This window comes from Notamacropus eugenii, chromosome 1 (assembly GCF_028372415.1).
Source record: "Notamacropus eugenii isolate mMacEug1 chromosome 1, mMacEug1.pri_v2, whole genome shotgun sequence".
NCBI classification, from domain to species: Eukaryota; Metazoa; Chordata; class Mammalia; order Diprotodontia; family Macropodidae; genus Notamacropus; species Notamacropus eugenii.
This window is the reverse complement of record NC_092872.1, coordinates 657284455-657307758: the sequence shown is the minus strand read 5'-3', so window position 1 is coordinate 657307758 and position 23304 is coordinate 657284455. Positions and strand designations below refer to the sequence as shown.

Below are 23304 nucleotides of genomic sequence, written 5' to 3'. Positions count from 1 at the left end.
CAGGGTTCTGGACTCCACAAAAAACAATCCTACTTATTGTCCTATGCAAAGCTGTTCTCAGGCTCTCATTATAACTAAGTCAAAAGATAATTAAGCAAAATTGAGAACAACATTGTTCCTAAGATTTCTTAAAATAGCTGGAAGGGACTTTTGAGGTAATTTAGTTTCATTTCATAATTTTGCAAATGAGGAAATTTGGAACCAGAGAAGGGAGGGGAAGCTATTTGCCCAGTGTCTCACATAGGGTAAATGGAGGAAGAAGATTTTCTACACAGGCCCCTGACTGTAAGTCAAGTACTTTTTCCACTTCTAGTAAAAACTTGCAGAGACTTCAGTTTGCAACTAGTGTTTCTGATTGTCTCACCATGAAGGAAACCTTTCTAGCCTCATCATCAAGGATATAGATAATATGAATTATTTCAGTCAATAAAACATGAACACTGAACAGTTTCTGGAAAAAACAAAAACAAACCATGAGTCATAGCATAAGGGCTTTCATTAGGCTAAAGGAAGGTTTTCTTTCAAGAGGAAGTCTTAGATATCAGAAAATTCTACTTAGGGCATTTCTCTGAAGACCTCTCTAGGACATGAAAAAGTTATAGAGAACTCACTTTAGTGCTACTTTTAGATCAAATTCCTTTGAGGTATTTCAGACTATTGTCAAGAAGGTCCTCTAATGCCTCATTGTGGCAAATTTGGACCAAGTTTTCTTACTATCACTCTAATCCATTCTCCACATAGCCACCAAAATTATTTTCCTGAAGTGCAAGTCAAACCATGTCATAGCCTTTCACAGTAAATTTCAGTGGCTTCCCATTACCTCTAGGATGAAATGCAAACTCCTGTTTGGCATTCAAAGCTTTTCACAAACTCCTGGTTGCTCCATGTACTCTATAGACTACCCATATTGGACAACCTGCTGTTTTTTTCACCTGAAAGTCCATTTCTCTCATCCCTATGCCTTTGTACTCTCTGTTTCACATATCTAATAAACTCTTCCTCCTAAGCTCCATTTCTGAAAATCCCTGGTCTCCTTTGGTAGTTTCTGCCAGAGGTCTTTTATGGACCACTAGAGCCTTTTCCTCTAAGGTTACCTTCCATCTGCTTTATATGTGTCTTAAATATGTATTTTTATGTACATAGGGTCTCACCTATTAGAATCTAAGCTCCTTAAGGGCAGGAAATCTTTTTTTTGCCTTCTCTTAGGCTCCTCGTTGCTTAGCAAAGTGTCTGGGCCATAATAAGCTCTTAATAAATGATTATTTATTAATGGATTAATTTTCAATGGTTAAACCGGAATATTGCTAACTGGCAATTTCTACCAAAATGAAATGTTTTGATTATGGGTCATTTGATTGATTGTATTCTTGTAGTCCTAGGACCAGCCCAGCTTATTTGGGAGGGCTTATTAACAGATTTAGCTACAAGATGATACTTTTTTTGCCCAGATAAAAAAGCATATACTCAGAGAGGAAAGGAGATCTATATTGTAAAGGGTGAACTCACATGGATGAAATGAGAGATTGTTGAAGTATTTTTAACCTAAATAATATTCATTATATTGATGTTCATGAGTTTTTCATAGAAAAACCAATATATAGAGTAGTCTTTAGGACTTTTAGGCAATACAGTTAATGTTTCAGATTTAGAAATTACTCATATATATATGTAAATGAAGACATTCTTTTGCCCTGCCACAAACCTCCTCAGCCCAGTACATGAGATCTGTAATAAAACACAGTAAAAAAGACCTTTTAGAACCTGCTAAGACCAACTGCCTCAAGCTGCATTAAGAAAATAAGAATTTTGGGGGGGAGGATGGAGGGAGGAAAGGTAGATACCATTGAACATGTTGGGAGGCAAACTGAGATGGTTTAGAGTGTGTAATGAAAATACAATGAACACTTAAGCCATGAAGACAAGGCCATGGGAGTTTACAAGGGGCTGCCGAAAGGAAAGGGAGGATGTGCCAAAGAAAAAACTTTGACTGTCTGTAAATTTTGCTAAAGGCCAGTCCTTCACTTAACAGAAAGACACAAACCATCACACAGATCACAGGACCTAGAATTTAGGCCATTTCTAAGATATTGTTTCACTATGTGATGAGCGAAGTAGACTCTTGTAGTCTAGTCTAGGAATTGATTCTCCTCTTAGAACCCTCTTTCCCAAGGGATATGCATTTCTATTTCCAAACTGTTGACAATGAACCTTGGAAACAACTAATAACTGAGTTGAGAACTGTTAGTACTTCGGAAATTTTCTCACTTGAAAGTTTCCTTGATACACATCTAAATCATTCCTAGAGTAACAAGCAGGAGGGGTTGAACTAAGTTCTCAGAGGGCAGACACTTTCCTAGAAGGCTGTCTTATTTGAGCATGATAATTCCTCTTTTTTTCCCTCTCATCTTGTATTCTAACTGAAGAAACTCAAGGAGACAGGAAGGCAATTTAGGCTTAGGCTGTCATTAGTATGCTGATAGCTCTCCAATTTATACTACTACTGCATCTGACCCAGATTTCATAATTATCTGACTTTTCCAAAGTAAGGCTGAAATTTAAAGTGAACTGATCATGGTTCAGTTAAAATAACATGGAGACAGTAGCACAAAGATTCAGTAGAAGCAGACATCCTTTTTGCTTCTTCCATCTGAGGGTCTCAATTAGAAACAGATGGTTTTTCAATCTCAAAAAGTCATTTATACCTCTTTGTTTTGGTATGGCCTTAATACTGGATTATATTATTGCCATATAATGAGTGTATTACCTGGTTCCCTTCACCATCTGGTTCTCTTCTACCTTTTCCACCATTTCATATTACTCTACTTCATTTGCCCTGTATTTAAACCAAACAAACCTATTGTCTATTTCTCAAACCTGACACGCTATCTCCTTTCTCCACGCCTTTTTTTTAAAAAATTGCAAGTAAGAAAAAATTTTGTTTTCGGGTGGTAGGAAAAGAAAAACATAAAAAATAACAGTAGATGAATGGGGCAGATAACTTACGTGCTGGATGCCTTCTAGAATTCCTCACTTTCATCTTCAACCTCTATAGAGTCTGTGCCTACTTCCTCATAATCCTTCTCCAGAGCAGTCAAGTCTTTCTGAGTCTGTGAGAATTCTCTTTCCTCCATGCCTTCACCAACATACCAGTGCACAAATGCCCACTTGGCATACATAAGGTCAAATTTGTGATCTAGATGGATATGTGCTTTGGCAATGGCTGCTGTGTTACTCAGCATGCATGCTGCCTGCTGTACTTTAGCCAGGTACCACAGCTGGGGGCTGGTAATTGATACCAACCTTGAAGCCAATGGGACACCAGTCTACAAACTGAATGGTTCTCTTGGTCTTGTTGTAGCAATGGTAGCATTGATGTCCTTGGGTACCACCTCACCCCAGTACAGCATGAAACAGACCACATACTTGCCATGATATGGGTCAAACTTTTGGTTGGAAGGGTCAAAGAAAGCATTGTAGATCTCTGCTACAGAGAGTTGTTTATGATAGACCTTTACAGTAGAGACAATGGGCAAATAGATGACAAGGGGGAAGTGGATTTAAAGATAAGGCACCAGGTTGGTCTGGAACTCCTTGTGGTATACAGTGAGGGCACCATCAAAGCACAGGGAGGCAGTGATGGAGGAAACAATCTGCCCAATGAGTCAGTTGAGGTTTGGTCTAAGTTGGGTGATCGATGTCAAGGTTCTGGTGGCAGATGTCATAGATTGCTTTATTGTCCACCATGAAGGCAGTCTAAGTGCTCCAGTGTGGTGTGAGTGGTTAGGATGGAGTTATAGGGCTCTACTACAGTTGTGGATACCTATGGGCTGGGTAGATCGCAAACTCCAGCTTGGACTTCTTACCATAATCAACAAACAGCCTCTCTATCAGCAGAGAGGTAAAACCTGAACCTGTGCCACCCCCAAAGCTGTGAAATATCAGGAATTCCTATAGCCCTGTGCATTGGTCCAGCAGTTTTCAGATGTGCTCCAATACAAGATCAATTATTTCCTTCCCAGTAGCATAATGGCCCCGGGCATAGTTATTAGCAACAACCTCCTTGCCAGAAATCAGTTGTTCAGGATGGAATAGCTGCTTATAGATGCTAGTCAGAACCTCATCTATTATTACAGGCTCCAAGTCTACCACTCTGGAGATGTGCTTGCCAGCTACAGTCTTACTGAAGAAGGTATTGAAGGACTCATCACCACCCCTCAAGGTCCTGTCACTGGACATGGTACCATTGGTTTGGATACCATGCTCTAAGCAATATAATTCCCAGCAGGCATTGCCTGTCTACATTCCAGCCTGGATGACCTGGATTGAGATACACTCACTCTCACCACGGTGGCTCCAATGTTTGAATCTGGGAGAGGGCTGTTGACTGCAGACAGGTTACGGTTCTCTTCCAGCACAGGAAATCTGCACTCCCCATGCCTTTCCATAAGCTGTACCCCATTCCCAGAATGCACTTTCCTCAGTTCCATCTTTTAGACTCTTTAGGCTCCTGGAAGGCTCAGCTCATATGATAGCTCCTCCAAGAGGACTCTCTTAATGGCTGACCCTTCCTTAGGAGTTAGTGTCCTCTGAAATCACTTTGCTTGCTATCTATATACACAGCATATCAATGCAGCAGAATATAAGGTCCTTGCAGGCAGGATTGCCTTTGCATCACCAACACCTCAAACCATATCATGCATTTAAGGAATATTTATTGAATTGAAGCGATGAGCATTAGTGTGGGATTTGGGTGTTGCATTAAAGTATTGATTTTCTGAGAACAATTCAAGGTACTGAATCCCACTTCTCTGATATATGGATATTTGGAAGAAAAATACTAAATAAATCCAACACATCCTTGTGAGTAATAACAGTCTGATTATTTCCAATCAAGTTCTCATTCCCAGTATAGTTTTCAATAGTGTGGCATTGTGTTTTTTCAATTGTCATTAGTTTTTAAACTGATATAGTGAGTCTATAGGGAGGTTATATCACAACCTTCACAAACTTCTTGAATCACAATATTAGTTAAGGCACTAACAAGTCATATAGTTCAATCCATACTTGACCAAGAATCTCCACTGTAACATACCCTACAGTATTTGTCATCCAGACATTGTTTAAGATCTTCCCATAAGCCTGAAGGTAATGATAATATCATTGCTAAATCTTCTAGTCTATAGAATAAAAATCCCTAATTCCTTCAACCAATATGCATAAGGAAAAGTCTCAAAATCTTTTGTCATCCTAAGCACCCTTCTCTGTGGGCTCTAGTTTTTCAGTTTTATAAATGATGTCTTTTGTCTTGGATACTAAGAATCTTCCTACTAAAGCTTAAAATGCCATCTGCCTTCTTGACCACATATCATGCTGTTGAATCACATTGTTTTCAATTAGATCACCAAATCTTTTTTTATTCCAGTCTTCTTCTGCCTAACCATGCCACTTTTCCCTCTCCTCCCAGGTTATACTTCTAAGGTTAAACACGATTATAAGACTTTACATTTATGATACTAAAATGACCAAAATCTTTTGGTGACATAGTGGATAGTGGATAAACCTGGAGTGAAAAAGATTCGTCTTTCTGAGTTGAAATCTGGCCTCAGATACTTACTAGCTATGTGCCCTTGAGCAAATCACTTATCTGTTTGCCTCATGTTTTCATCTATAACATGGACAGACCACTAACCCCAAATGGGGTCAGGAAGAATCAGACATAACTGAAATGACTGCACAACACAAAATAAAATGAAAGTTGAGATATTTTTTGTACACAGATTACATCATGCAATATATTAGGTATTCTTCCCAGCATAACAGCACCTGCAAATATAAATATGACTTCTATAATTTAATGAAAATCATTTGTTTTTCCTCTCATAAAATATAAGATCTTTGGGACTAAGAATTATTTCTCTTTTGTATTTATATCCCCAGAACTTATCAAAATGATAGACACACTGTAAGCACTTAATAAATTTGTTTTTATTCATACATCATTGTGAAGGAAAAATTGCTAGCAACTCAGCAGTAGAGATTTTCATCTGATTAACCCATTAGCTTCTTTCTGGGTTTCAGTCATTTAATAATTTCTGAATCTAATAGATATCTCTCCATTTTGTCCATATAGATATCATAACAGATTTTGTCAAGTGCCTTTGTTGAAACCTAGGTAACATTTTTATGACATTCTAGTCTGGTAATGCTCCTAAAATAGGAAATGAGATTAGTCTGATGTGACCTACTCTTTATGAAGTCATGCTGGCTCTTTGTGATAACGATTTCCTACTCTAAATGTCCAAAAATGTTCTAGACTATTTCCAGAAATTAACGTCAAGCTCATTGCTCTATAATTTCTGATACCATCCCCCTCCTCCAGTTTTTTTTTTTTTGAAAATTGGGACATTTATCTTACTTCATTCCTATAATCTCTCTCCTATTCTTCAAGATTTTTCAAAGATCATTGATAATGGTTCGGCAATCACATTCAATAGATCTCTGTTAGGACCCTGTGATGTAGTTTGCCTGATACTCGTGAACCGATCTCATTAAGAGGAGGTACGTGCTCTAATAGCATCCCTTTTCTCAGGTTTACTTCTCTATTAACTGGAATTTTTTCTTCTTCTGGCTTCTTCCCTCTAAAGATTAATCCCTTTAATGGATACAATACAAACAAAATTATGGCTGAATCATTCTGCTTTCTGGTATCTCATCTTTGATTCTGATCTCCAGTGGCTGATCCTTGTCAAAACAGTCCACTATACGTGAATTTACCTATTTTATTGCATCAATGTATAGTTTGAGGTGGAAAACATTGGTTAATGTACAAGATTCTTAACCTAATGTCCAAGAAATCCACGAATAGAGTTCATGGGATCTGTGAACTTGAATGGGGAAAATACCTCTTTATTTTCATTAAACTCTAAATGAAATTTAGCATTGTCTTTGATTACTGAAAAATAATAGGTAATTAGATGGCACAGTGGATAGAGTGCTGGATCTGAAGTCAGGAAGACCTGAGTTCAAATTCAGCTAGACACTTACTAGCTGTGTGAGGAACCTTGTGACTTTGCACAGCCCTCCCTCACTAAAATCAGTCAATTGCAAGTCAACTCCCTGAGGTCATAGTCATCTTGGAGAATGAAGGACAAATCAAATACAACAACCCTAGCCAAGTTATTTAACATCTGTATGTTTCAAGTTCTTCATCTGTTAAATGGGGATAATAAAATGTTAAGTCTTATGACCAATATGATGGAGGACTAGATATTTTCCCTTATCCTCATAACCTCTGAAATCTCTCCAAAATAGAAATTCTGTTTTATAAAGATGAAGCAACTTCAGCTATTTCCAAGTTTTAGGATATCTAGAACACAAATGAAAGTAAAAAATATGGAGATAATAATAGCACTTGCCCATCAGCATTTTTGTGAGGTTAAAATGAGATAATATTTGAAAACCTTTAAGCTTTATACAAATGCTAGCTATTATTAGAAGGGGTTATAGGATTTACTAAAGTACCAAAAGAATCTGTGGCAGAAAAAAAAAAGTTAAGAAACTCTAGCTAATAGGAACCTATTGACAGACTGCAACTTTTATTTTTGTTTTTTTGTTTTTCTTGTTTGTTTTTGGGGTTTTTATTTTTTTTTTAGTTTCTTTTGCTTTTTCATGATTTCATTTCTTACTAGGCAAACAGATTCTAGTAAAATCTTCCATGGAGAGAGGGCAGTGGTTAGAAATATCTTTATGGAAAAATAAAAGAGATCATGACCTTTGGAAGGTCTAGGACTATCTGCTTGTACTTCCAAAGAAGTTTTCTCAGATAACCAGCAAGATCTCTCATTCAAGTAAAGTGTAATCCTTCCAGAAGATAAATGGATAATAAAGGAGAGTCTCTCTTCCAGTAAATATGGTATATTTACATCTGAAATAGCTTTTTCTTAAGCATGAGCAGTTCAATTCATGCTTTTTTTCACCATCTCCTTCTCCCCACTTAAAGCCAAAATGATTGATTATTTTCTGAAACCTTTTCTCAGATTTCCTAGGTGAGTTTCTTCAGGAGCTACATAAGACCAAGCATTGATGTTTTTAAAGAATGCTCTAGGTCCATAATTTTTCCTCCTGCATCATGGGTGATAATGAGAGCAATATTTTCTTATGACTTGTTCCTTTCAGAGTCACATCTGAAATAGTGAAAAGTCAAAGGTGCTAGATGAGCAGTCATTCTGTTCATGAAGTAGGTGACATTATACGAGCAGAGGATTTAAGAGCCAAGAGATGAGGGTGTAGGGTTAAAAACCCATCTCTGACATTTAATTCGATTCAGCCTGATCCCACAAGTGTTGTTTCAGGCATGGTGCTAAGTATGAGGGACCCAAAGATAAAAATGAAACTGCCCCCAACATCAAGGAACTTACATTCTCCTGGAGAGAAGCAGGAGGTACACAGAGAAGTAAAGACAGATATTTGCAAGGTCATTAGTAAAGCTATATTGAGGGTGAGGTGAGAGCCCTAACATTTGAAGTAATCAGAAACCTGGAGGGAGGGGAGGGAATGGTGATGTAAGAGAAGAAAGGAGAACATTTCAGATCCAGCATTCAGCATGGAGGGAGGTGACAGAATATTGTATGAAAAAAAGTCAACTAGCCCAGTCTGGCTGAAACACAGAGTGTGTTTATTTGGGGTAGGGGTGGGGGGAAGGAATTGTGAAACTGGCCTAAAAAGTGAGATTTCAGCCAAGCTATAAATAGCTTTAAATGCTAAATTGAGGAGTACAAGCTTAATCCTAGTGGCATCAGGGAGCTCCTGAAGTTTCTTGAGCAGTGAGAAGATGTTTGACCTGTGAATCTGGCATCTCTGTTTATCAGCTGTGTAGAAGATGGATTAGGCAGTGGAAAGGAAAGATGTAAAGAAACCAATTAGGAGGCTATTTCAATAGTCCAGACAAAATGATAAGGACTTAAACTAGGATGATGACAGTGTGACTGAATGTATGAAGAACAAATAGGCCAGTTTAGCTGGAGTAAAAAGTATGTGGGAGGAAGGGGTATAGGAAACATGTGTGATTTCATTGGTATAAGGTCCAAGATAAGGAAACTCCCTCTACCAGTGCAGGTTAATGCCTTTCCTACAACTCATAGTCTTGACTTTCCTATAGCAGTAAGTCCTTAAGTGATTTGCCCAATATCACAGTGCTAGGATATGTCACTGGCTAGACTCGAACCCAGGTCTTCCCGGCTTTGAAGTCAGCCCACTATTCATTTGTGCCTTGCTTTGTTTATAGAAATGGAATGCTATATACAGAAAATAGCAAGTTGACTAATTTGTCTAGAACAACATTAAGATTCTATAGTTCTGCGATCACAGGCAAGTCACTGAACTACTCCGAACATCAACTTTCTAGTAATCATGGGAATGAAAATGCTTCTGCTCCTCCTAAGATCTCTGGGACAAAAGTACTTTATAAAGCTTACAATAGTATAAAATACGTCATCATTAATATCAATAAATCAAATATATCAATTGCTATTATTTCCCATTCCCCCCAGGACACAAATTTATAATTCTATAATCCTATAAATCTAATCACATTGCAGTGGTATCTTAAAGGAGGTAATAATTATGGTTATTTTAGAACAGATATGGGAATAAAGGAAAGATATGCCTTTAGCTGGGGAAAATGTTACTGATGTAAGTGATAGTAGATCAACTTATAGATAGATAATTGTATTTGGAAATTGCTGCCAAATGCTTGGCTGGACAACATGAGAACAGGAAGATTCAGCAAACCAAGGCTTCATTGCTTATCCCACTGCTGACAGTAAGACTTGAAGCATTATATAGAGGTTCTCTGTAGGTAAGTGCTTTAGCTATAAAATATACATAGCAGGGTATAGGACCTGGGAGTTCCAGAGCCACCCATGAAATGCTTTCTGTCAGGAAGAAAATGAAATGGTGTCTGCTCATAAACTACCATTGAATGAGTTGATTTAAAAGCAATGTAAAATACTCTAGTCACAGAATCTAATCATGTTAATTCCAAATACTGTCCTCTGTTCAACAAGGGACATCACTTAGACTGTGACAGCAGTCCTCAAGTTGGATTTACAATTGAGCAACCATCTGACACTTTGAAAAGGGATGGTCTCAATGTGAGTTTCATGGCTGTCATCCAAAGGAACTGGTATTTTCCATAACAATATGCTTCCCCAAAAAAACAAAACAAAATACTTTTATATTTAGACAAATGTTAACATTGGAGAGGGAGGACAATTATGGGTGTTTAAATTAAATTATTTTAAAGGTTATTTTTGCATGAGAAATTTACATGTGAGATTTATTTTTCTCTGGACTGCACAGCAGTCTTACAGAAGTTACTAAGTGGAAATCTTGTGTTTCATGAGGAGTTTTTTCCCCCTTGAGTGTAATCTAACCTCTAAAATATGTATATACACACACTGGAGAAACATCTCTCTCTCTCTCTCTCTCTCTCTCTCTCTCTCTCTCTCTCTCTCTGTGAGTGTATCCCTCTCTCATTCTCTAACTTACACTCTCTTTTTCTCCCTCTCCTCTGTTTGGCTTTTAAAACCTGCCCCAACCTATTTTTATTAGCTTCATTATACATTACTCTCTTTCCCATAAGCTGTGGAGTAGCCAAAATGAACCTTACATTGTTTGTCACAGCAGCCCTCTATCTCCCATTTCTGTGTCTTTGTCCTGACTGTCCCCCTATGCCTGAAATGCGCCCTTTTCTCACATTCCACCTTTTAAGAGGCCTTATTTTCTCCAATTCAAGAACTGCCTTCTACGTTCGAAGTTTCTGATCCTCCCCAAATTCTGGTGGACTCCACACTGTAGTACTTTATACTTTTGTGTTTATTCTGCAAATACTTTTATATGTATAAGTTGATGCCCCAATAAAATGTGAAATTCTGGAAAGCAGGGGCAATCTCATTTTTTGTCCATGTATTTCTAGAGCATACATTTGTACCTAGCACACAGTAGGCACTTGATAAATGCTTGTTGGTGGAATATTTTGCAAATGGAGCTATATATCAGTGATATATCTGTGATTTTAAGTGCTAACTTACTAAAAATTTTGGTGCTATTTTCTTCTGTTATGTGCAGCTCTGCTACTGATAATTTTTGGTGAGATTATTTGGAAATCTCTTCCAGTCTCATCTTTACACTTTAGTAGTACATTAATTACTCAGTTAAAATCAGGGTCATAGGATCATAGATTTAGAGTTGAAAGAGGCTTTAGAGGTCATCATTTTAGAGATGAGGAAACTAAGGCACAAAGAGATTTAAACTTTTGCCTAGGGTCACATAGCTAGTAAGTGTCTGAGGTGGGGTTGGAACCCAGATGCTCATGATTTCAAGACCAAGCACTACCTGCTTTACCCATTGCCTCTCAAAGACTCTGATTGCCAAGAAATGAACGATCCTAAGAGATGCCATATTTAGATAAGATGTGGGTTATATTTGTTTTTTTTTATGACCAGGATGAATAACAGGGGGAAAAAAGAAAGCAAGAAATTTTATTAGGATACATTATCTATCGCTAATGTGCTCCATTACTATTGTTATTGTTTTCAGATTTACTTCTATTCCCAATTAATATGAATGATCAAAAACATATTAAAAAGCTTATAGATAGACTGCCATGTGAGAATGAGCCTACATTAGTAGAGAAAAGCTCACCACCACCAGAAGATTAATGACCGGGCCAAATTTTCTCATGATATGACTCAATTAAAAAAATAATTTCATTATTAAAAGAAAACCAAAAAAATCTCTGCATCTTTTGCAATGTCCTACCCATTTGCCAGGGATTGAAATCACTACTATCCTTTATGGACAATTTATGACTTAGCAACAGTCACTATGAAGCTTTACGTACAAAATACAATGCACTTATCATTCTTATTCTGAAAAAGCAGTTTTCTCAGCAGAGCTATATGCAGTCTCTAAGGCAGAGTTTTCTCTATGCTTTGTTCACAAAGAGCAGCATGACTGGAAAACAGCAGATGCAAAGTAACCTTAGGGGGAATAACCTTCCCTATCTATGCCTGTCTATATTGAACTCATCTTCCTGTGAACTATATATGATAGTAGCTTTGTGTCCACAATATACAGAATCACAGAGAAAGCAAAAGTAAGACAACTCACTTCCTACAAGTGACAAACACCATTTTGTAAGTTAAAGTTGAAAAATCTAGAAAGTGAATTTTTTATTGGAAAGTTTTATTATGTAATAATATCTCCAGTCTTGCCTTAACGAGCATTGCACTGAGATTGGGAACATCTGTACCAATAGAAATACAATGTACATGATATTCTATAAATAACATCTTATCCAACACACCACCAGCTTGAAATCATCGTTGATGTTCTTCTACATACATTTTTGCCAATAGTTACAAAATTACAGATAGCAGAAATAGTTTCTAGTAGCAACATTTGAAAATGTCATAAACTTATCCACAAAGGCAGACCTACTATGATGCTAAATGAGGTTCCAGTCCCTCAGCTTACTGAACCCTTAACAAAAATACCTGTCTCCATCCCTCTTTTCAGACTAGAAAGTTGGATTATGTTAAGTTGAAAAATCAGACGTGATTTTGAAGTGTGATTGTAATGTCAAAATAGGATTCTAACTTGCTATATTACATACTGTAGCAGCATTTATGCATTTTTTATTAGGTGTTTCCTCTCCTCACTCCACGTCTAGGGGAAAATACCAGCACAGAAAATACATACCAGAACTACTCAGTTGCTGTGAATTTGCCTCTCTTGAGGTGTTATTTTGTAAAGCTAATAACTTGTTTCGATTTACATGTTCAAAAATTTATAAATCTAAATCACAATTATCTAAAGTCTAGAGAAGGAAAATGACTTAGCAGCAGCGTTTTCTTCACAACAAATCTGACCCATTTTATAGACAAACCACCAAAAGAGAGTGAATGACTTGCCTATGTTCACACAGGTTGTAAATGTAGAGCTGAGACACAAACCTGAGTCTTCCATCTCATAGTACACAAAGTTCTCTATCCTCAAAAAGATATAGAATATTCTTCACAAGAATCTCCGAATTAAATTATACTCATTAAAATATTAGAGTTAAGCACATTAGATAATATACAAATTCTTTGAAAAGTGGTGATATTATATGAAAATTAATGTATCATATCTATTTCTATGTATGTATGTATATATATATATATATCAGGATATTTGATTACATTGAATATCTTATTCTTGTATCCATTAAACTACAAAGATTTTATAGTGACTCAGCCACTTCTATCCCACAATACATAAAGACACATTCTGTTATGCACATGTATACACAGATTATCCAAGGAAAGTCAGTTTTGTATCTAGGACAAAAACAATTCAACTTCCTAATTTCACACATTTTAATGAACAGAAACAATAATAATAACAATCCACAACTAAACCTCAAATTAATACATACAAAATAATTGCTTCAGAAACTTAGAAGAAAATCAACTGCTAGCCCTCCCTTCGTTGAATGTGAGAGAATAGCTGTGTTTTTTTTTCTTTCTGGTTACCTAAAAAATTCAAACTATTCCAAAAAACAAGAAATATGATCTGTTGCTTATATTATCCAACACTTCCATCTTTTGGGAGATCACTTGAAATTTGGGAAATTGGAGAAATACAATAAAATTATGTGGATAATATTCTTTTTCAAAAATTGATTTGATGAAAAAAAAGATCATTAGCAAAATGAACTTTTAGAAATCCTATACGCAAACCTGTTCAAATAGATGCCAGATATGAGAGATGATCCAGCTTCCCACCTTTCATGTATCAATCAGGGCCATAGCTCACATTCCCTAGATGAACCAGGAGTCACCAACTACAAAACATCGGTAAGATGAAAGACAACTGAGTCTTACCATCTGCTTTAGTGATATTCCCTCTAAACCACCAGGCATTGCTAGCTGACCCACTGATATGTCCTAATGATCCCTGAGCCTTGCTTGCCATCTGCCCTAGTAATGAACTGTATGTTTTCAATTGCTTTGCAGTGATCCACCTATATAGGTTGTCTCCCTCAATTTGAATGTAAGTTCCTTGAAAACAAGTACTATCTTGCTTTTCCTATTTGTATACACAGGGTTTAACACAGTGCTTGGCATATAGACCTGCCTATACTACTGGCATAGTAACTAATTAAAAATGCTTTTCATTCATTCATTATTCATTCATGTGAATCCTCTGGAAAATTAAAAACAAAGAGAGAGAGCTCTAAGGATTGATTATCCAAGCACAAAAATGCCCTTCAAAATGCAAAACATTAAATTTGCTCCCCAAAGACACTGTTAAAATAAAGGCAGGGGGAAGGTTTTTATTTTAAATGTCATTTAAATAAATTAAGAATGATTATGTGTTTGTATGAAGTGACCATGTACAATTATGTGTACCAGAATGCTTATCAGCAGAACAAAAATCTTCACACTCTTGGGTCGAATAAAGGCCTTTTGTATTCCGCTACTCACTAGTATTTCTTCTTTGGTCCACTTCCTTCAACACTTTTCTAGCTGTCAGCTGATGGCCTAACCATACTACTACTTCAGAATAGCAATTTTCTGAAAGGGACTTCTGGACTTCTCTTCAAATCAAATAATTTTTATAAAAATAAAAAAATCACTTAGCACACTGCCTGGCACACAGTAGGTGCTACATAAATGCTTATTCCTTTTCATTCTCCTTTCACTTCTTTACCATTCATATATATTTCTTTTTTTCTCTACTTCTTCTTGTTTTCCCTCTGAAAGTTGTTTCTTTCTCTGGCAGCAACCCAACTGAAGATTGCATTCTTAGTCTAACTAGGGGGCTGGCAGTCTGCCTGCCAGTTCAATTGTTTTGGTGCTATTTTTTATTGTTTGATTTCTAGATGGAAAGAGCTGCCCTATTAAGCAAATAGCTGCTGAACCAAGACTGAAACTGCTCACCTTTTGGGGGGTGGGGAGGGGATGGCTAATTGAAGGCTTTCTCTCTTTCTCTCATAGGTCATTTGGCTGTCTTCCTTTCCAGCTCTTTTTCCATCATTTTCCCAGAACTAATGCATTTCAGTTGGCCATTTTCTATCCTATCAGTTACTAGAAGATGGTATACAGCCTTATTCAAGGGCTCTGGCTTTGTCCTGTGTCATCAGTGGAGTTACAGTTTTGTCTGATGCTGATGTTGGCTAACTTCCAATTTATTTTGCTACTGCTTACTATTGGTCAGACAAATGCCACTGACTGGTCATGTTATTATTATTTATAGGTAAAATGCTATCTCATCTCCAGTCCCTTCTTTCTTCCTGAAATTTTTTTTTTTTGGCTTTCATCTCTCTTTGTTTTCAGGGTTATATTTTCCTTCCAAGATGATCACAGTTTTCTATCTCTCCCCCCTTCCTTCCCTCTTTCTTCTCTCTTCCCCTTTCCATTTTCCTTCTTTCCTTCCTTCCTTCCTTCCTTCCTTCCTTCCTTCCTTCCTTCCTTCCTTCCTTCCCAAAGTTATTAAATATCCATTGTATGTAAAACAGTATGTTAGTCACTGGTTTGGATGAAGCCAGGACCTTATTCTCATAGAGCACACATTCTAATACAGGGATAAAACATTCATGCAGATGATTAAAATGCTCAGTAACTACTATGATTCTGATTCTATTGTTTTCTTGTCTTCACTTGGCAATGCTTTTGTGGGAGTAAATTGGTATTTATGAACAAACTTAATAGGCCACATGGCATCAAGGGAGTGATCTAGGAGTCATGAGGACCTGGATTCAAGTCTTGTTACTGATATGTATGAGGTTATGTAACCTCACGCAAGTGACTGAACTGCTCAGTGATCAAGGAAAGGCTAAGATTTTAAGTTAAGCCATCAAACTGTAACTATAGAGAGAATTTCCATACTTGAAGTCTCCTGTACTAAATAACTCAAAGCTCTAGATCCAAAAGGCCCAGAACAGCCTACATAAAGATTAGGATAACGCTTTCCTTGCAGCTGGCAAACCAAGAACATGATGCCTTGTGCATGTGGTTGGTCACCAATGTCTTGTGACCTGTGCTTTCTTCTTGTAACAAAAACTTCCCTTGATAAAGCATTTACTGTTTTGGTTCACTGAAATAAAATTTATATTTCTTAGAGAGGAAAGGTTTAAAAAAAAAACCTTTTTCTTTTTCTTTCCACCACCAATACGGTATATTGCTCTAGGTTCTAGTAATCCTCTCTGGGAACACCTGTATACTGAAATAGGCCACATGTTGCTGAAGGTTATTCCAAAAACACAATAATAGCTAAAACTCCTTCCATAATTGCCATGAATAACTATCAGAGGTATAGCAAGAATACAATTTTTAAAAATATTACTATCTTAGCTATTAGTAAAATCATTCCCACAAAAAGCATTTAATGAATTAAGTCTCTTGGACCAAATATACCTTACTCCTCCCCCAACTGAACCTCCTCCCCCCAAACTCCTGGCGATTGCTAATCCAAAACAACCTCAAAAATAGAAATCAAACAAACAAAAGCCTGATACACTTAGAATTTTCAGGCAAGTGAAGCATTGCTTCCAAGGTTAAAGTTTGCAGCATGGGCACAGGAGTCAATAAAAAATGTAAGACTGACAGCTCGTCAATATCTTTCTGAAAGTAGGACTGATAGTCACTCTGTCTGGAGAGGATAACTATGTATTTGTTTTGACTTTTCAAGTTTCTGCTGAAGTCCTTCTACATCACTTGAGGTACATCACTGGTGAAGTTATTCCTGATGACAGCTTAGTGGGATGGAGCAGTGTGCCAAGGCACTCAGCTTGGATTCTTGTGGGACTATCTAGCCCTTACTCTGACCTGCCATGTTGTAGAAATGTGACACTGGTTACAAAGAGAACAAGGAGAGAGAGAGATGAATTTGTATAATTTTATCCTGACTTCTAGGAAAACCATTCAAAGTAAATGCTTCACCAGTCCTAAATATCATAACGTACTTCAATGGATAACAATCCGTTCACTGTTACAGATCATAGCCCATCTGTGTCTTTTTATCCTAACATCCATTCGTCTCATCCACATTTTCCCCTAGCACTTTGAGGTTCACAAAACACTTTCTGCTCAATAGCCCTGTTGAGGTAGGAAGCACATTTGTGAACATTTTACAGAGGAGGAAACTAAGATTCAGAGAAGTTAACTATTTTACTTAGTATCATATAACTAATAAGCATCAGAGGTAGGATTCAATGACTAGTCCCTTGACTCTAATGTTAGGCTTATTTCCACCAGAAATTCTAAGCCCGGGTAATACTGCCTTTTCTTATTCTACTGACTTGGTGCAGGATATCACTGCTTTGCCAGATGAGTCCACTGAAAATTTATGTTTCTAATCTTATATTCACTTGAAATCCTATTTTATTTTAGATATAATAAAAGCTTACCTAGGGTAGGGATTGTTTTAGTATCTGGCATATAGTGGAAACTTAATGAATGCTTACTCTCTATCAATACCACCATCCTCCCATCATAGACACGCATGTTAGGTGTCATTTCTCCCCTCCTCCCCCATATCCAATCCCTTGTCAATTTTGTTTCTTCCTTCATAAAATCTCTCCCATACATCCCTTTACTATACCGATGCCGGCCCATGTAACCTCAGGTCTGCACTCTTAGATCGTCTGCTGATTGGTTGGCCTTCCTACCACAAATCTCCCCTTACTCTAATCCATCCTCCACTCAGCTGTAAAATTGATTTTCCTAAAGCATAAGTCTGACCATGTCACTCCCCCATCCATTTAATCAGTTACAGTGGCTTCTTATAGACTCTAGGATCAAATGAAAAACGTTTTATTTGGTTTATAAAGCCCTTCATAACCTGACCCCTTTTTATCTTTACAGCCTTCTTACACTTTACTCCCAACCCCATGTATTTTGTGATTTAGTGATACTGGCCTCCTTGCTGTTCCTTGCACATCTCCTGACTGAGCATTTTCACAACTGTCCTCCAGGCCTGGAACACTCTCTTTCCTTATCTCTACCTCTTATTTTTCTGAATTCCTCTGAATTCCTCTGCTAAATCCCACTTTCTTCAGGAAGTCTTAGTCCCTCTGAGATTATTTTCAATTTAGCCAGTAGATATCTTGTTTATACATAGACATTCTCATGTTGTCTCTTCTCCCTTCTCCTCTCTTCTCTGCCCCCTCCCCTCATTCTCTGCTCCTTAGAAAAGAAGCTTCTTGAGAGCAGGGATTGTCTTTCTTTTATCCCCCACATTTAGCACAGTGCCTGAAATGTAGTAGGTACTTAATAAATGGTAGTTGATTGATTGACTGACTTAACTGAGTGCTTGCCACAGTAATCTTTTGATTCTTTCCTAATGATCACATTCTCCACAGCAGCTGTTCAAAACATTTTTGTTACCTTATTAAACCTTCTATATTATTTTTCCCATCTCCCTCTTAGCAGAAGACCTTGCCTTATACTATATTGGGAAAATAGAGACAAGTTTCCTCTTTTCTCATTCTATACCTCAAAACTTCTTGATATAATGATCCTTTATCCCCTCTTTGTTTCAGTCTCTGACAAAGAATTGATTTTTCTCTTTATTAAGAAATATTCTCTGTCTTCTTTTGTTTTCAACTTTTCTCTGGTATTTTGGTAGCTTAGCCCTTCAATAGGCTGATGGTGATGGCCAAAATGGATGAATAGATTGTGTTTTTGCTTTAGAAGAAATTTGGGAGACTAGGGGAGGGTGAAATAAAATTATATATATCCACAGTCACCCATACACATTCCCAGAGGATGGATTTTTATGTAGCCTTCAAATCACCCAGGCAAAGGGGAGGAGAAGAACTTGAACTCATTTTCTTTAAATAAGCAATGCAAACATTCCCCATGTAGGGAAGGGGAAGATTATACCTATGCCTAAAGTAGCTCTAGCAACAGATGACTTTTCTTCCTACTTCCTCACACCCCAATAAAATAAATTTGTTAATAATGATTATACTCACTCCTTATGAACTCCTGGATTCTAATTCTGGTTCCTCCACTAATTAACTGTCTGACTTGTAGTGAGTCATTTCACCTCAAGGCCTAAGTTGTTGTTCAGTCATTTCAGTTGAGCAGTCATGTCTGGTTCTTCATGACCCCATTTGGGGATTTGTTTGGATTTTTTTGCAAAGATACTAGAGTAGTTTGCCATGTCTTCCCCACATCCTTCTCCAGCTCATTTTACAGATGAGAAAACTGAACCAAACAGGGTTAAGCCTAGGGTCACATAGCTAGTAAGTTCAGAGGCCAAATTTGAACTCAGGAAGATGAGTTTTCCTGACTCCAGGCCTGATTCTCTATCCACTGCACCACCTAGCTGTTCCAAGTTATTGCTTCCATAAAATGAGGGCAGAGATATTGGATTAAATGATTTTTAAATTTCCTTAGTCAACAAGATTAAGGCTCCCATGCTAACAATTTATTCCATTAAAGACTCTGCAATAGAAATGTTTAGAATGACAGAATGTTAGAAAGGTTCACAGGATTTAGAACTAGGAGAAATTCTGACATCATCTTAGCTAATTTTATGTGAGGCAACTGAAATGAAAAGAGGGAAAAATTTCTTCACCACGACCTCACAGTAGATTTGAACACAGGTATATAATCCAAACCCATTACTCTTTAAATTATATTGTGCAGAAAGTTAAGGAGCTTAGAGACCATCTATTTCAGATGAGGTAAGTGAAGTCCGAAGAAGATGGCAGATGAGGTAACTGAGGTCCAAAGGTGGGGGGAAGCATTTTCTAAGAACCTGTGATGTGTTAGGCACTGTGGTTAGTACTTCTCCCATTAGACATAGAGTATGTTAGTCAATTCTATATAATTCCACTCTGATAATGATCTGTAAAGAGTGTATTAAGATGTATCTTATTTGAATCTCACAAAAAGCCTTAGGATATTCTCTCTCCACCCCACCCACAGCACCTTGAGGGAAGGTGATAGGAGACTGCTGATTTCATTTGCACAGGGATCTCACAAGGAGGAAATTCCCTCTACCCATACAGATTGCTTCTTGCTTTTCATTTCTGGTCTCAGAGAGTGCTCTGGAGTCACTGAAAAGTTGTTATTTCCTCAATGTTAGGAAAAAAAATTGAACCCACATTTTCTTGGCAGAGGTCTGTTCTCTAACCACTGTGCAATTCTGCCTCTTGTAAAGTAGTTCCTACAGATATTATTGTCCTTATTTCATAAATAATTCAATTGAAGCTTAGAGAAGCTAAATGACTTGTCTATGGTCATAAAGCTAGTAAACATCACAAGTGGAATTTGAACCCATTTTCTTGACTCTAAGGCCTGCATTCTGTTTACTGTGCCACAAAGAACCAAAATCTCCTTATTCCTAATCAAATGCATCTTCCTCTCCACAATATTATAGTAATATATATATAATATATACCTATATATGTGTGCATATGTATGCAAAATAAAGATATATATAGGTATATTATATTTACATATATATGTAATAATGCACATCTAATTCTCACATTGAAAAAGTCTTGTGTATTTAGCAAACTGTTCTTCAATACTGTTTTTGCTTTCAGTACTAATGGCAAAGGGCCAATTCTTAACTGTCGGTCCTTCTCCTAGGGCTCACTCATGATACTGAAATTTGGAGAATTTCTCTGCTCATTAAAAATGCTGGTTGCTCTAATAGTTCTTCGTTAAGACTGTAATTTCTCCTTTCCCTTTTGTCCATCCAATGGATCCGGTTATAATCACCAGAGAGGGAGCTGCTAACAAACCACACCAGGTCATGTAAAATGCCAAAGGACCCCAAAAGCATGCCACTTGCAAACCACTCAAGTTCTCCCAGCCTAATTCGCAATCTGTCAAGACAAATATCTGATGAGCAGTTAATATAAACACCCAAAGCTTAGGTCTTCAAGGACTTTTCAATTTCCTTTGGTTTGCAAGTTTGGAAACTGAATAGTTCAGCATATCTCTAATAAAAAATCATCTCCCAGGGCTCCTTCTCTATGTAGGCAAAATCAAATTAACTTTAAACAGAAGAGGTTAGATGCATACATAAAGGAGGTATCAAACTGTAACATCCACTCCCTCCAGCTCTCTAAGGTCTGCTAATATCTGCCCGAGAGAGAAATTCAAATATTAACTTCACCCAAAATCGCTCTGCAAAAATATCTAACTAGGAGTGCAGTTTCCAAAAGGGAATGGCATTGAGTAAATTAACCCATTGCACTAACAATATCTCCAGTTAGGCTATGTTTATTTCCTCTCAATTTTCATATAACATTTTCCGAGAGTCAACAGAATGCTGGGCACTGTACATAGCAAATGAATGATGAAGAATTCCTGGTCTGGGAGCCAGATCATTTGTTTAAATTAGGGAATCCCCTGTGTAGGCATTGAGGAGTTAAAATGATCAGAAAGCAAGGCAGGACCCCCAGCTGTCTCATGCTAACCATATAGCTTTCTTCGACTGATGATGCATTGCACTAATATGTCCTCAAAGCACTGTTGCTATAATGTATTGTGGTAATACATCAGCAAAATGCTCTGGCTTGTATGATATATTAATGTGCTGATGTAGAAATGGTAGCCAGGGGCATGCTTCAAAGACTTAATTTTTAAAATCCTATATTAAATGATTATTGCACCCCTTTTTTGTTGGTCTGGGAGATATATATTTGGGTTTTGTTATTGTTAGATTTGGGGTGCTTTTTCTTTTTCCCAGTCAAGAAAAGGAAAAGGGTCATTATCAGTATGAACCAGAAAGAACATGAAGATTTTATTAAGATGTTTCTTAGGAAAGAGGAACATGGAAGAGTCAGAGCGTTGTAGTGCCCAGGGTTAAGTTGTACTCACCATTGGATTGGTAGAAGTAGACATAGGTTCTAGTACCAGCTTGGCCACCTCGCTGCCATCTATTTAGATGTATGACCCTAGGTAAAGACTTCATTTTTTCTAGACTTCATTGTCTTGACTTATAAAATGAGAAGACTAAAAAAATTGTTCTTCATTCTGTGGATGCTGAATTTTGGAATCCTGCAGTGATTATTTTGACCATTTCTGTGCATTTATGATCATGAAAATGATAATTATCATTACCACCTCCATCATCATCATGAAAAGCTCTACATATTTTTCAGACTTTATGCTTCTGTGCTCTGGGAATTTCTTCTATTCACTTTTTATTTCCCCTCTTCACCTATCTCCCCCTTCTCTGGTATTCACAGCAAAGATTACATATTTTTCAGAAAAGATGTAGGTAACAACTTCTTAAAAAAAAAACCACACAATTCACTAGATATCTATTTCTAACTCAATAATCCTGTCTTTTTTTTTTTTTTAAGGATAATCTACAATGCTACCATTATTGAGATGCATCTTTGTGATTTTTGGTACACAGTAGATTTATGTGTAATAACATACCTTCATTTTTAGGTAAATTGTGCTCTCTGTTCAATTTAATCACTGTTCTCCATGGCCTGAAATTGAAATGTGCCTAATAAAGGGGTGTGTTATCATTTCTTGTAGGGCTTGTAGCCTGAATTTTAAGGGGAGATTATTTATTTATTTTTTATGTTTCATACACATTGTATGGGCTTGTAAGACTTGTAGCCTGAAATATAAGGGGAGATTTTTTATTTTTTTATGTTTCATACACACTATATTGGTTGGAAAAGGATCCCAATTTATAATACAGATCAGTATATAAAAGAGATTACTTATTATAAGAAAGGATTCTTTGTTTTACAAAAAGTTTAACCATAGTATTACTTTAAATAGCAAGCATGTTCATTGCACTGATCAATGATTTTGATCCATGAAAAGTCAATTAATGTATAACTTCTTAGAAATATATCTATGGTATAGGATAAGGTACTCCACTCCCTGAACAGAGTTTAGAAAGACTCTGAATGTAAAATATTGAAATTGGTTTTATTTTTGCCTTGTTTATAGAGCATTTAAATCTTTTGAAAGTAACATGGTACACATAAAAATATTAGCAAGCATTGCTATATAGTATTTTAGGTTGTGAAATTTGATCCTTACAACAATCTGAGACGTAGATGCTGTTATTATCTTTATGTAATAGATAAGTAAACTGAAACTCACAGTGACTTGCTCAGGGCTACAAAGCACCTAAGTGTTTGAGGCAGGATATGAACCCATAAGCACATGGGTGTTTGAAACATACGTGTTTTCCATTACACATCTTGTCACTTTTTAACTTAGAAATAGATTCCTTTAGAGAAGAGATGATGTGCTTTAT

At 36.9% G+C, this 23304-nt stretch overlaps 1 protein-coding gene and 1 pseudogene across 19 annotated transcripts in view; both read right to left on the bottom strand.

The window, feature by feature from the left end:
* NRXN1 (neurexin 1) overlaps positions 1-23304 on the bottom strand; it is a 1424087-nt gene that overhangs the window by 832605 nt on the left and 568178 nt on the right. The gene's annotated exons all lie outside the window — the stretch shown is intronic.
* LOC140529907 (tubulin alpha chain-like) overlaps positions 1701-23304 on the bottom strand; it is a 50434-nt pseudogene continuing 28830 nt past the window's right edge.